Source organism: Rhinatrema bivittatum, chromosome 3 (genome assembly GCF_901001135.1).
Source record: "Rhinatrema bivittatum chromosome 3, aRhiBiv1.1, whole genome shotgun sequence".
NCBI lineage: Eukaryota > Metazoa > Chordata > Amphibia > Gymnophiona > Rhinatrematidae > Rhinatrema > Rhinatrema bivittatum.
In genome coordinates, this window is record NC_042617.1 from 305787588 (window position 1) to 305802399 (window position 14812).

The following is a 14812-nucleotide window of genomic DNA, read 5'->3' on the forward strand; positions in this document are numbered from 1 at the left end:
CTTCCTGGGTGGGCTTGGTGGCAGTGCTCTGCACTGCCATGTGGAAGACCTGGGTTTGATTCCTGTGTGAGGTTATTACATTCTCCAGGCCTGGGGATGCCGCGGAGGCAGGGATTGCAGCCCCCGGGGGCAATGGAATCCCAGTCATAGTGCGATGGTAACACCCGGTGGCAGTATTTAAGGGTCCCGAGGAGCCTGGGTGCAGGGTCTCCCTCCCAAGGCTTGTTGCTGTGATGACTGGGCAGGGGATATCAAATAGGGGCAAATCCCTAGGTAGTTGCAAATAAGGGCTCATAGTACTGCCGCTCAGTGGAGATTGCTTCTGATTGATCTGGAAGCGGAAAGGAACAGGAGGAAACTGAAAGCTCTTCTTTCTTTCCGTAATTTTTGACATTGCACCATGCCTTCCTGATCTCTGACAGTGTTCTGGAGTTGGGCCATTTTGTTAGTCACATTTTCACTAAAGGGACGCTTTAACTTACATATATTTTTTTTTAAGTATATTCATCAATTTGCTTGGCCAAAAAGTAATAATAATTTGGGAAAATTACAAAATGTATTAATGCAAAGAAAAGGAAGGGAAACGTGATAATACATTCACAAATTAAATTGTGACTGATATGCTCATTCATTTTAATAAGGTGTGGGAGCCCACATGTGGCCAGTTCGCTGCGATCGATATCACAAAGGCAGTGTCTCAGGAGAGCAGTTTGCACATTGACTATAGAGGTTGGTGGATTGGAGGGGCAAACAAGACCCCTGACAGAGTTTCCCTCTCCTCTTCGGTGGAGTCTAACTTTCAGCAGCTTCTCGCGCCCCCTCCAGGCCCCTCTGAGCATGTATACCATAGCAAAACTTGCATGTAGTGCAAACTCATGTGATACTCTCTACTAGATATAAATATAAGGATTGATTTATGTATTTATGGGATTTATAAATCGCTCCCCGTATAAAATGCTACAGTGATGTACCACATCTATAAATGCACATACAATTAAGTAACAAACAATAAGTGAACACAACATATTAGGAGGGAAATATCCATCATAATAAAGCAGTAAGTACTGGTAAATAAATACAATTATATTTTCAGGACCACATGAGGTCCTTCTTCTTCTTCTTCTTCTGTCTTATGCCCAGCTGACTTCCACTGCTAGCAATCTGCAAGCAAGACCTGCCGAAGGACACAGTCACATATCAGCTGAAAACAATCTCAGCAGCAAGAGTGGAGAACCAGGAAAGCAAAAGCTTTTGTGTGGTTTTTGTACTTTTTATTGAATTCACATAAATGTTTATGAATATAAGGAGTACTTACTAATAATCGTCCCCTTTTCCATCTCCGGGGAGAGGGGTTTGCATTTTGGGGGCCACCTCTAAAACTCTTTCCCACCTTGGGTGCTGGGATTGGTCAAGCTCCCCCTATATAACCCGGGTTGTGCACGTGCAGGGTGTGGTTGGTTGTAGATTTTGGTTTTGGGCAGAGGGAGTATCTTTTGGTGGATCCCAGTAGGCCCCACCACAGCCTGCAGAATTAAGGGAAAACCAAGGGCAGGAGCCTTGCTAGAGCCCTCACAGACCTGGAAGGCGCTGCCTTGGGCAAGTGGAGAAGAGAAGCTCAATTGTTTTGTCTTTTTTTGTCTTTGTTTTTGACCTGCTCCTATCTCAAGAGGGTAAATATTCCCTCCCTGCCTGAAGGGATAGGGAAAAGGTGCTCCTTCGACCTGCGTTCAACTGAAATGGGGACTGTAGTAGCTCAGCAGTTTGGAGAAGTTTTTTTTCTTTATTCTCGGAGGGGAGGACGTTTTTACCACCACTATCCTACCCAGTTTTGGAAGAAAGAGTTTTACTTTTCTATCCCCAGGAAGGGACAGTGAGACAGTTAGCAAGGAAGAGAGTGAGTCTAAGGAGCGGGACTAAGGCACTTGGAAGTTTAATCCATCTGCGTCAAGAGATTGGCAATTTTTGTGATTTTCAGTTTTTACTTTTTGGATCAAGCTTTTTTTTATGAGTTGAAATAAACTTTTTTTTTTTTTTTTGTTTGAACACCACTTTGCGTGTGTCCTGCCTAGTTTGGAAGATCAAAAACAAGCTTGCTGAGATCTATAACAGTGAGTACTATTGCATGAGGACTGGGGGAATGTGTACTATTCCCCACGTTCGTGTACCTAAGGACCCGGAGGCTTGTTCTGCTCCTTGCTGGTGGTGTTATGTTATGAGTAAAGTCAATAGTGGACCCTTGGGCCGGCTGAGGTGGACAGCGTCCACAGGAGTTAATAAGCCGGGAGGCGGCACTCAGCTGGAGCGGACTGGTGGCGTCTTCACCCTGGAAACCCGAGACCCCCCCAGGAGAAGCCCGTAGGGGTCCGAGTCGCTGGGACTTAGGAGAATCGTGAAAGAGTCCAAGGTTCGAGGCTGGCAGAAGACAAAGGAGAATCGTGAAGAAGACCAAGGTTCGTGGCTGGCTGAAGACAAAGGAGAATCGTGAAGAAGACCAAGGTTCGTGGCTGGCTGAAGACAAAGGAGAATCGTGAAGAAGACCAAGGTTCGTTGCTGGCTGAAGACAAAGGAGAATCGTGAAGAAGACCAAGGTTCGTGGCTGGCTGAAGACAAAGGAGAATCGTGAAGAAGACCAAGGTTCGTGGCTGGCTGAAGACAAAGGAGAATCAGGAACCGGAGCTGGAGTCAGGATATGTAGACAGCAAGTGGAGCCCAGAGCTGGAGCCAAGGCACAGCAGGACCAAACAGAACCTGACCTGGAAGCAAGGCACGGCTGGGACAAGCTGGAACCGGAGCTGGAAGCAAGGCACGGCTGGAACAAGCTGGAACCGGAGCTGGAAGCAAGGCACGGCTGGAACAAGCAGGAACCGGAGCTGGAAGCAAGGCACGGCTGGAACAAGCAGGAACCAGAGCTGGAAGCAAGGCACGGCTGGAACAAGCAGGAACCAGAGCTGGAAGCAAGGCACGGCTGGAACAAGCAGGAACCAGAGCTGGAAGCAAGGCACGGCTGGAACAAGCAGGAACCAGAGCTGGAAGCAAGGCACGGCTGGAACAAGCAGGAACCAAGGCTGAAAGCAACGCTGGGAAGCAACTAAGCACTCAGGAGAGCGACCTCGTTGCAAAGGCAAAGCAAGGAAGTCAGACGATGGTTTAAATAGCCAGCCAGCGTCTGACGTCAGGAACAGGGCGGTTCAGCACTTCCGGGTGCTGGACCTTTAAGAGCCCCCTGCTCACGCGCGCGCGTTGCCTGGCAGTGGGAGGAGTCAGAATCGTCCTTCGGCAGCGTCTCCACGTGGAGAGAGACGCTGCCATGCGGCCCTGCAGGCCCCAGGAGCAACGGATTGCAGCGAGACCGGGGGAGGCAGGAGAAAGGTAAGGACCCGGTCGCTAGCCTAGCGACCGGGACTGCAACAGTACCCCCCCCTTTACGCCCCCTCTTCAGAGGGCTTGGCCTGTCAGGATGGTCCAGATGATATTGCTGCAGAAGAGTCTTGTCCAAGATGTTGCGGGCAGGCTCCCACGTATTGTCTTCGTCTCCACAACCTTCCCAGGCTAGCAAATATTCCCAACGTCTGTTGGCGAAGCGAGCATCCAGGACCTCTCGTACCTGAAACGTAGGATCCTCATCCGTAGTGATGGAAGCGTCCTCAAGAGGCCTGGGGTGGAACCTGGAAAGAATCACTGGTTTTAAGAGGGAGACGTGAAAGACATCATGAATGCGTAAAGTGGTTGGGAGTCGTAGACGGTAAGAGACCAGCCCTACCCTCTCTGCAACGCGGAAAGGACCACAGAACTTGGGTGAGAGCTTCTTGGAAGGTTGCCTCAGATGAATGTTCTTTGTACTAAGCCACACTCGATCGCCTGGGAAAAAAGCGAATGCCGGTTTTCGGTGTCGATCATAGTAGCGTTTAGAAGTGCATGCGACTTTCTGAAGTCGGTGTTGAGTAGAGGACCAAAGTTTACTCAATTGGTCCGCGGTCAATTGAGCAGCTGGTGAGGAGGTTGGTACTGGTAGAGGTAACGGTGGTTTGAGCTGTTTACCGTACACAATTTGAAAAGGGGATTTCCCCGTCGCCGTATGTATTTGATTATTATAGGCGAATTCTGCCCAAGGCAAAAGCTCCACCCAATTATCTTGTTTGTGGTTAATGAACGCTCGTAGGAACAACTTTAATGAACGATTCATGCGTTCGGTTTGCCCATTACTTTGCGGGTGGAAAGCGGAGGAGAAACTCAGCTGGATCTTAAATTTTTTGCATAAGGCTTTCCAATACCTGGCTGTGAATTGAGGGCCTCTGTCAGATACAATGTCCTGAGGCAGACCATGAATACGGAATACATGGTGTGTGAACAGAGAAGCCAGTTCAGTGGCGGAAGGTAATTTGGGCAAAGGCACAAAGTGAGCCATTTTAGAGAAGCGGTCCACCGTGACCCATACCACAGTCTTGCCTTGCGAAGGCGGGAGTTCCACCATAAAATCAGTAGCAATATGTGTCCAGGGTTCCGTGGGTATAGGTAACGGTTGTAGAAACCCTCTCGGAGGGCCATTAAGCGGTTTCTGCAGGGCGCAAGTGGGGCAAGAATTCATGTAAAGGGAAACATCACGTCGAAGACCAGGCCACCAATAGAAACGATTTATAAGATCCAATGTTCTTAGTCTACCAGCATGTCCCCCGGTCAAGGAGTCATGGCCCCAAGACAAGACTTTCCTCCGAAGCCTCTTAGGAACGGTAGTCTTATTTGAGGAAGCAATGGAAGTGGTAGTTATTTGAACACAGGCAGGATCCAGGATGGTTCGTGGAGAGTCGTCCTCTTCTTCCGGCTGATAGGTACGAGATAGAGCATCGGCTCGAACGTTCTTCTCAGCTGGTCGAAACTTGAGGATGAAATTGAAACGACTGAAGAAGAGTGACCATCTTGCTTGCCGCGAGTTTAGTCGTTGAGCTTGGGCCAAGTACAATAAATTTTTGTGATCAGTGTACACTGTCACCGGATGATTAGCCCCCTCCAGCCATTGCCTCCACTCCTCGAAGGCCAACTTGATGGCTAAGAGTTCTTTGTCTCCGATGCCATAGTTACATTCAGCAGGCGAAAACTTTTTAGAGAAGTAAGAACATGGCATCAATTTGCCCGAAGTATCGTGTTGACTGAGCACCGCTCCAACAGCCAGATTCGAGGCATCGACCTCCAGGATGAAGGGTCGTTGTGGATCTGGGTGTCGTAGGCAGGAAGCGTCTAGGAATGCTTGTTTTAAGTCTTCAAAGGCAGCCGAGGCGGTAGTGGACCAATCGTGAGCGTTAACCCCTTTGCGAGTAAGCGCCGTGAGAGGAGCTACCTTCTGGGAGTAATGTGGTATAAAATGCCTGTAAAAATTGGCGAATCCAAGGAATCGCTGTAGCGCCTTCAGGCCAGACGGGCGAGGCCATTTGACAATGGCCGCCACCTTCTCTGGGTCCATCTGGAAACCGGACGAGGAAACAATATATCCTAAGAACGGAAGCGACTCGCGCTCAAACTGACATTTTTCAAATTTAGCGTATAGATGATTGTCTCTTAGAGCCTGTAAGACCTGTTTGACGTGTTGGCGATGGGAGGAGAGATCTTGGGAATAGATCAGAACGTCATCAAGGTACACTATGACGAAAGAATGAAGCATCTCTCGGAGTACCTCATTCATCAGATTCTGGAAGACAGCAGGGGCATTACATAAGCCGAAAGGCATTACTAAGTATTCGTAATGTCCATCTCGCGTGTTGAACGCTGTCTTCCACTCGTCACCGGGACGAATACGAACCAAATTGTATGCTCCACGTAAATCCAATTTTGTAAAGATCTTGACCCCCTGAAGTCTATCGAGCAGTTCTGGGATCAGAGGCAAGGGATAGCGATCTTTCTTAGTGATGGAGTTCAGACCTCGATAGTCTATGCACGGCCGGAGGGAGCCATCTTTTTTGGACACAAAAAAGAATCCTGCTCCTGCAGGAGAGTGCGAAGGGCGAATGAACCCTTTGGCAAGATTCTCCGTAATGTAGTCTGACATTGCATGGGTTTCTGGCAGAGAAAGAGGGTATACCCTACCCCGCGGGGGAGTGGAACCAGGTAGTAAATCAATGGCACAGTCGAAGGGCCGATGGCATGGAAGCAGTTCAGCTTTTTGTTTGGAGAACACGTCAGCGTAATCCTGGTACGGCAAAGGAAGGTCCAGGGCAGAGTGAGAGAGTAATATCTCCGGTCTAGGAACGGGATCCAGGCAATTCTGGAAACAGGAAGGACTCCATTGCGCAATTTGGAGAGAGTCCCAATGGATCACCGGAGCATGTTGTTGCAACCAAGGGAGTCCCAGGACCACAGGGTGCACCGATTTATCCAGTAGCAAAAAGGAGATTGTCTCAGTGTGAAGCACTCCCGTCCGTAAAGTGAGAGGCATCGTGGTTTCAGAAATGGATCCAGGTAGAGGGGTTCGCCGGATAGAGGTAACCCGTAACGGAGGTATCCGGCGCTTAGTAGGTAGTCCTAATTGGTGTACCAGTTCTCTCCAGATAAAGTTCCCTCCGGCTCCGGAATCAATGAAAGCTAGAGTCTGCAAGGAGCCACCTGGATATTCCAGCGTTATAGGAACTGTACATTGAGGAGTAGCATTAACATAGCCTAGGGGAACCTCCTCATCTCTCCCTAGACTCGAGCATTTCCCGGTCTCGCAAGACATTGACCCAGGAAATGACCCTTAGTGCCGCAGTATAAGCACAGGCCCAGAGTGCGGCGTCGTGTCTTCTCCTCCTCGGTTAGCGGTGCCCGTCCAAGCTGCATAAGTTCCTCTGAGGAGCTGTGGGAGGCTGATGGTGTCTTGTGAGGTACAGTCAGAGACCTGGAGAAGGAGGGTGCCAATGAGACAGGCCGACGAGGAACTCGACCCTCCTTAGCTCGTTGCTGCAATCGCCGGTCAATCCTCCCGGCCAAGTCTATCACCCCCGTTCAGAGTGAGGGGCAGGTCGCGAGCCATCAGCTCGTCTTTGATACGACCTGCAAGACCTTCCAGGAAAATACCCCCGCAAACAGTCATCCTGCCAGCCGAGTTCCATCGCCAGAGTACGAAATTCAATAGCGTACTCCGCCAGAGAGCGGGATCCTTGTCGTAGCTGTAGAATTTCAGTGGTAGCAGTGGTAGCACGAGCTGGCTCATCAAAAGTCTGTTTGAAGTGAGTCACGAAATCCTGCAAGTTGTGCAGCATGGCGTCCTGTTTCTCCCACATGGGAGAGGCCCATAGCATAGCCCTCCCATCGAGCAGAGACAAAATATATGCTACCTTGACGGCATCAGACGGGAACTGCCCTGGTAGCAACGTGAAGCGGATGAAGCACTGATTCAAAAACGCCCTGCACGATCTGGCATCCCCGGAGTATCGAGTAGGCGCTGGAAGCTGAGTCTGTGCGGGAGCTTGAAACCGCCAGTGGAGGCGGGGGGTGGTGCCAGCGGTGGAGGATTGGCGTCCAAGCGACTGGCTAGGCAATCCACCGTAGCAGCCAAGACTTCCAGACATTGCTGTTGCTGCTGGATTCTTTGGGCCATGCCAGGGATGGCCTGCATAGGAGCGGAGTCCGCCGAGTCCATGGCCTTTGCAAACTGTTATGTTATGAGTAAAGTCAATAGTGGACCCTTGGGCCGGCTGAGGTGGACAGCGTCCACAGGAGTTAATAAGCCGGGAGGCGGCACTCAGCTGGAGCGGACTGGTGGCGTCTTCACCCTGGAAACCCGAGACCCCCCCAGGAGAAGCCCGTAGGGGTCCGAGTCGCTGGGACTTAGGAGAATCGTGAAAGAGTCCAAGGTTCGAGGCTGGCAGAAGACAAAGGAGAATCGTGAAGAAGACCAAGGTTCGTGGCTGGCTGAAGACAAAGGAGAATCGTGAAGAAGACCAAGGTTCGTGGCTGGCTGAAGACAAAGGAGAATCGTGAAGAAGACCAAGGTTCGTGGCTGGCTGAAGACAAAGGAGAATCGTGAAGAAGACCAAGGTTCGTGGCTGGCTGAAGACAAAGGAGAATCGTGAAGAAGACCAAGGTTCGTGGCTGGCTGAAGACAAAGGAGAATCAGGAACCGGAGCTGGAGTCAGGATATGTAGACAGCAAGTGGAGCCCAGAGCTGGAGCCAAGGCACAGCAGGACCAAACAGAACCTGACCTGGAAGCAAGGCACGGCTGGGACAAGCTGGAACCGGAGCTGGAAGCAAGGCACGGCTGGAACAAGCTGGAACCGGAGCTGGAAGCAAGGCACGGCTGGAACAAGCAGGAACCGGAGCTGGAAGCAAGGCACGGCTGGAACAAGCAGGAACCGGAGCTGGAAGCAAGGCACGGCTGGAACAAGCAGGAACCAGAGCTGGAAGCAAGGCACGGCTGGAACAAGCAGGAACCAAGGCTGAAAGCAACGCTGGGAAGCAACTAAGCACTCAGGAGAGCGACCTCGTTGCAAAGGCAAAGCAAGGAAGTCAGACGATGGTTTAAATAGCCAGCCAGCGTCTGACGTCAGGAACAGGGCGGTTCAGCACTTCCGGGTGCTGGACCTTTAAGAGCCCCCTGCTCACGCGCGCGCGTTGCCTGGCAGTGGGAGGAGTCAGAATCGTCCTTCGGCAGCGTCTCCACGTGGAGAGAGACGCTGCCATGCGGCCCTGCAGGCCCCAGGAGCAACGGATTGCAGCGAGACCGGGGGAGGCAGGAGAAAGGTAAGGACCCGGTCGCTAGCCTAGCGACCGGGACTGCAACAGGTGGAGCCCCACATCGCAGTGGCAAAGCAAATTATTTTATTTATTTATTTATTTATCAGGTTTTATATATCGACATTCGGCTTCAATATAAATTAGAGGTCCAGGAAGATAACATTTGCCCTGGGGGCTCAATGCAGCCCCTGCATTAGGGCCTACAGCTGAAGAGGGGGGCATACAATTTAAACTAAACAATCTACTAGATAAATGAAGCTTGACCGACGTGCCGCAAATGCGCAGTAGAGAGCAACTCTACCGCACATGCGCGGGCAGCACGTCGGTCAGAGCTTGCCTGTAACAAAAATGGCGTGGCGAGGAGCAGTAGTGGCGGGGGCGCGCGCGAGGGACCTCTGGCGTGGCGAGGAGCAGGAGCAGTAGCGGCGGCAGCGCGCACAAGGGAGGGAGGGAGCGAGGGAGGGACCTCCCCTGGAGATCTTCCGTCTGCGCCATCCGAAGGGGTTGTGAATGAGCTGAGAGGGGGAGTGACTGAGGGGAGGGAGGAATGAGGGGGGGGGAGGGAGAATAGAGGGAGAATGAAGGGGGGGGGGAGGGAGACTAGAGGGTGAGGGAGAATGAGGGGTAAGGAAATGGGCCGAAAAAAAAAGAATGTAGCCCGTTGTTATGGGATTAACGGCTAGTATTAACATATTTTGAAGATGTCTTTTGCAATTTCTACAGTTCAATCTTCCCAGAACGAACAATGAACAAAGGATGATAGAACAAACATTTGGCCCCAAAAGCTACATTCAGAGGACCTGTAAAGGGAATCTGCTACTCAACCTTTTCATCCCACACTGGGCATTTCCCATAGAAGTCCCTAGCTCCTGCTGACAGAGCTAAAAAAAAAGCCAGTGCTGTAATGCTATATATTGGAGGTGGTCTTTTAAAAAGTTAAACACTTGCTACTTCTATTCGTCCTTCTCTTTCCAGGCTCATCATTTTATTTATTTCAGACCCATATCCTTTCAAATAGTACTAGGACTATGGGGGCACTCCATGAAGCCTATAGGTAGCACATTCAAAACAAATTGGAGGAAGTATTTTTTCACTCAGTGCACAATTAAACTGTAGAACTTGTTGCCACAGGATGTGGTGAAGGTATTTAGCATAGCTGAGTTTAAAAAGGGTTTAGATGGGAAGAAAAAGTCCATAAACCATTATTAGCTACCCAAACTTGGCCATGCCACTGCTTATCCCTGGTCATTTATTTATTTATGTGTTTGTTTGTTTGTTTTTATATACCGGTGTTCAATTTGCAAAACACATCGGTTTACATATAACTTAAAAAGTGCAGGAAGTCAAGCATTTCCTTTTGTTTGGTAAGAGAACATTAGAAACTAACGTGCGGAGTAACAGTAACGTGATTAAAAACGATGGTAGTAATAGTAATAAACAGTTAAATAACATTTGTGATCATAATAAACAATATGGTAGTACTAGTAATGAACAATAAATAGCATCTGTAATCGTAATAAACAGTAAGTAACATTTGATGTAGGGTGTATCTGTAGCAATGGCATGGGGAACATGTGGTTAGTGGTTAGAGCTACGAACCAGGAGACCATGGTTTCTGTCCTGCTGTCGCTCCTTGTGACCTTGGGCAAGTCACTTTACCCTCCATTGCCTCAGGTACAAAACTTAGATTGTAAGCCCTCTGGGGTTAGGGAAATACTTACAGTACCTGAATGTAAACCGAATTGATATCTCAGATCGAATGTCGGTATATAATAAATAAAATAAAATAAAAACATTTTTGGTGAGTCTGAGACAGTGTTAGTATGTTACAATATTAGGTGTTAGGGAGAAACGTCACGGGTAATGACCTGATAGATAAAGTATAAAGGCTATTTAGTGGATAGACATTTAATTACAGTGTGTTGGGTGTGGGTGGAGTTTTCCTTGCCTGTGGGGGTTAGGGCTTGGTTTGGGATTCGTTCGTGTTTGTTGTTGGGATGGCTTTGCGGAATAGCCATGTCTTGAGATTTTTCTTGAACGATTGGGGGGATGGTTCTGTTCTTAGTTCTGCAGGGAGTTTGTTTCATAGGGTGGGGCTGGCAATAGATAGTTTTCGTTCCCTTGTTGATATCCATTGAGTGATTTTTGGAGACGTTGTTTGTAGAAGGCCAGAGTTTGAGGAGCGCGTATTCCAAGTGGGAGTATGTAGGTGAATGGGGGTGGTAAGCCAGTTGGTTTTGTCGTTATGGAGAATTTTGTGAATTATGGTTAGCGTCTTGTACTGTATTCTCTGAGGGATGGGTAGCCAATGTAGGTCTTTGAAGATGGGTGTGATGTGGTCTGATCATGAGTTGTTTGTGAGAGCTCTGGCCGCTGCATTTTGGAGTAGTTGGATAGGTTTAAGGGTGGAGGCTGGGAGACCTAGTAGTAGGGCATTGCAGTAGTCGAGTTTGGAAAAGAGGAGAGCCTGTAGAACTGTACGAAAATCTTGTGGGTATGAGTGGTTTTAGTTTTTTTAGGATTTGGAGTTTGTGGTATCCATCTTTTAGCAGGTTGTTGATGTGTTTCTTGAAGTTTAATTGGTTGTCTAGGGTGACACCAAGGCAATTTACTGTGAGGAGTGTTTGGTCTGTGGCGGAGACAGTGGGTGGGGGTGGGGAGCATTTGTTGGATATGTATAGGATTTCAGTTTTGGTGTGGTTGAGAGTGAGGGATAGTTGTGAGAGTAGTTGTTTTATTGAAACTAGGTGAGAGTTCCATAGTTTTAGAGTGTGCTCAATGGAGTGTTTGATTGGAAGTAAAATTTGCACATCATTGGCGTAAATATAGTGGAGCAGTCCTGTTTCGTTTAGGAGTTTGCACAGTGGGGACATGTAGATGTTGAACAATGTAGAGGATAGGGATGAGCCTTGTGGTACTCTGTGGGGGAGGGGGATTTGTTTGGATTCAGTATCATTGAATTTGACCTTGTATGACCTGTTGGACAGATAGGATTTAAACCAGTTGAGCATTGTGCCTTGAAGTCTGATTTCTTTTAGTTTGTGAATCAGTGTTTTGTGATTGACGGTGTCAAAGGCAGCCGAAATGTCAAGAAGGATGAGTAAATAGGAGGTGTCACAGTCCAGTCCTTTGAGGATTGTGTCTGATAGGGATAGTAGTAGAGTTTCGGTACTGAGCAAGGTTCTGAAACCATGTTGGGCAGCGGAGAGTATATTGTGGGTGTCCAGGTTTCAGAGAGTTGACGGTTTACAATTTTTTCGAGGATCTTGGTTATGAAGGGTAGGTTCGAGATTGGTCTGAAATGTGCTAGGTCAGTTTCATCGAGATGAGGCTTTTTTGAGTATTGGTTTGATGCTGGTGCATTTTAGCTCATCGGGAAACGTTCCTTGTTCAAGTGAGAGGTTGATTATATTTGCTATTGGTTTGGCTATGTGATTAAGTATTTGAGGAATTTTATAGAAATTGGGTCAATGGGATGAGATGCAGGATTGATGTTTTTTATGATTGTTTCAATTTTAGTTGATGCGACTAGTCGAAGTGTGTCCAATTGTTTTTGTATCCTCGATGTTTGTATTGGGATTGTTTGTGATTAGGTTTAGTGTTTTGTTATTGAAGAATTGGGCTAGTTCGTCGCTGGTGTTTGTCTGTTTAGCTGTTCTGAGAGAGTTTTTGGATTGGTTGGGTGAGGTTGTTGACATAAGCGAAGAGGGTTCTGGAGTTGAACTGTTGGTTGTGTATTCTCATCGCATAGTAATCGCATTTGGCCTTATTTATGTCAGTTCTGTAGATGAATAGTATGGTTCTGAAGCTGTCTTTCCGTTGGAGAGTGGGTTTTTTTCTCCAATTCTTAGGAGGAGTTTAGTCTTCTTCAGTTCGGGGATGTACCATGGTGCCTTCTGCTTAGCAAATGGTTTGAGCTCTTTCCTGATGAGTGGGCATTTAATTCTGGCGACTTCTGTGTTGATGTTGAGCCATGATTCTATGGCAGAGTTAGTGTCTGTTGTGTTAAGGGATTTCAGAGCGTTCGGAAGTATTTCGATTAAGTCTTCACTGGTGCATGACTTGTTGAACTCGATTAGTTTATTGCGTTTCTTTGGTTCCAGGGGAGGGTTTACAAGTTGTAGATTGGCTTAGATTAGTTTGTGATCTGACCAAGGAATTGCTTTGCTGTTGAGAGTGTAAAATTTGAGATTTTTTCATTGGTGAAGATGAGGTTGAGTGTATGGCCCGCTTTATGGGTGGAGGGTTTTATTATTTGTTTAAATCCTATTGCATTCATGGAGTCCGTGAGGAGTTGGCATGTGGTTGGGGGGGATTGGTCCATGTGTAAGTTGAAGTCACCTAGTATTATTGCAGGTTTTTCCATGTCTATATTGTTGGCAATGGTTTCTATTAGTGGGGATAGGTTATGTTTGAGGATTCCTGGTGGTGAGTAGAGGAGGAGGATTTGGAGGGTATTTGATTTGAAGAGCCCTATTTTAATCGGGAGAGAGAGGTTGGAGGGGTGGAGTTTGAATTTGAGGTTTTTTTGCTGCTATGAACAGCAGGCCACCTCCTTTTTTGGGGGGTCTGGGAAGGGAGAATATGTTGTATGGTTTTTTTGGGTAGTTGGTTGATGAGGACTGTATCAGAGCTTTTGATCCATGATTCGGTGATGCAGAGGAGATCGGGGTGATTATCCGTTAGGAAGTTGTGTATCAGTGGCAGTTTATTTGTGATTGATTGTGCATTAATTAGTGTCAGGGAGAGGATGGTTAGGGCTGTGAGGTATGGGTTGTTGTGGGTAGGGATTGTGGTAAGGGAGCGAGGTCTGGTGATGTTGTGGTATTCTTTTCTTGAGTTGTTCCTGTTGTAGGTTATGAGCAAGAAGAGTAGGGTCTGTTCTTTGACATCCTGCAAAGTAATTGTGATCTGGATTGGGCACTGTCAGAGACAAGAAGATGGGTTTGCTGGACCTTGGTCTGACTTAGTATGGCATCTCTAATGACTAACATATTTTCCTGCATTTTTCCTTCCCTTTCCTATAAACATCCATCCTTTCATTAAATACCAGTGTGGCAGACCTGCTCAGTCTGGCCACCGGATGTATTATACAACACACTTTAGAAGGAGCCAAGCATTCATACCTCTCAGTCCCTCTCCACCTGGAGGGTTTGAATTGGATGCTTCAACCCTATTTAGCCCAGTTATGTTAAGGCACTTCGGGATCAGTTTAAGGAAGCAGTCAGAGAGTAAAGAGGTCTATTTTTTGCACTCTGGTGAGACTTTACAGCTTCACCCAAATGGAGTTTCATTGAGTACTCCCTACATAAATAATAAACAATCATAATTAAATATAAATTAAAATGACACAAAATTATAAAACAGAAATACACACACAAAATGTACATAAAAATTTAAATTATACTAAACAGTAGCTAAAAACTGATTTTATGTAAATGGAAAAACTTGAGAAAACAAAATCAATCATCACACGTATATATTTGTGCATTATATACAAGTTTTTCCATTTACATAAAACTAGTTTTTAGCTACTGTTTAGTATAATTTATGTTTTTGTGATGTATGAGTATCTTTTAATGTTTTTATATGTTTAATATATATATTTTACAATTATAGTAGCCCCTGAAGCAGCTCACTGAATAGAGAGAAACTCGGCCAGAGTCGGGCCTAATTTCTACATACTGTGATAATAAAGAATCTATGCCTTTTACCAATCTTTCTACTTCTGGTTGCTACACTATTATAACCCAAGCAGAACTTTGGGTTCACAGTCCACGGACTTACTGAATGTGCCATTAGTGAAAGAAGGCAGGTTATCTCAAACTCAATCCAGAGCTTTTTCTTTTGTTGCTCCAGCACAGTGGAATAATTTGCCAGCTGAAATGAGAGGAATGCAGGATGTGAAAGACTTCAGGAAGTGGGTAAAAACACATCTTTCTCAAGAAGCATATGGTATTGATGAGATGTGTTAATTTTATGTAATGTTTATGCAATCTATGGGTGTTATTTGTTATATATTTGTGATACTTATGCATTATGTATGTACTTATGTGATCCGCCTTGGGCAAATTTTAAAATTGGAAATTGCGTAATGTAAGCACTTTTAAA